This window comes from Nannospalax galili, unplaced genomic scaffold (genome assembly GCF_000622305.1).
Source record: "Nannospalax galili isolate Female #2095 unplaced genomic scaffold, S.galili_v1.0 scaffold716, whole genome shotgun sequence".
NCBI lineage: Eukaryota > Metazoa > Chordata > Mammalia > Rodentia > Spalacidae > Nannospalax > Nannospalax galili.
Window position 1 is genome coordinate 1026796 of NW_008339517.1, and position 759 is coordinate 1027554.

The following is a 759-nucleotide window of genomic DNA, read 5'->3' on the forward strand; positions in this document are numbered from 1 at the left end:
GAGAAATCACAGAATGGGAGAAAATCTTCACCAGTGACACATCTGACAGAGGTTTAATAACCAGAATTTATAACAAACTCAAAAAACAGAGAACCAAGACAAGAAGCAACCCAATTAAAAGATGGGCTAAGGAGCTGAACAGAGAGTTCTCAAAAGAAGAAGTAAAGATGGCTATGAAACATCTTAAAAGATGTTCAACATCACTAATAATCAGGGAAATGCAAATTAAAACCTCTTTAAGATTTCATCTCACCCCAGTCAGACTGGCTAAGATCGAGAAAACAAATGGTAGCAAAAGTTGGAGAGGATGTGGGGAAGGGGGAACACTCACTCAGTGCTGGTGGGGCTGCAAACTGGTTCAACCTCTATGGAAAGCAGTGTGGAGAAATCTTAAAAAACTACAAATGAACCTACCATTCGACCCAGTTATACCACTCTTTGGCATATACTCAAAGAGCTCATCCTATCGCAAAGACACTTGTACATCCATGTTTGTTGCTGCTCTTTTCACAATAGCTAAGAGATGGAAGCAACCTAGGTGTCCCTCAATTGATGAGTGGATAATGAAAATGTGGTTCATTTATATAATGGAGTTTTACTCAGCAGTAAAGAAAGATGAAATCATGAAACTTGCAGGTAAATGGATGGAACTAGAAACTGTTATACTAAGTGAAGTAACACAGACTTAGAAAAAATCGACACATTTTCTCCCTCATATGTGGATCCTAGAACCAGACTCTGATAAGTAAGTATGCAACC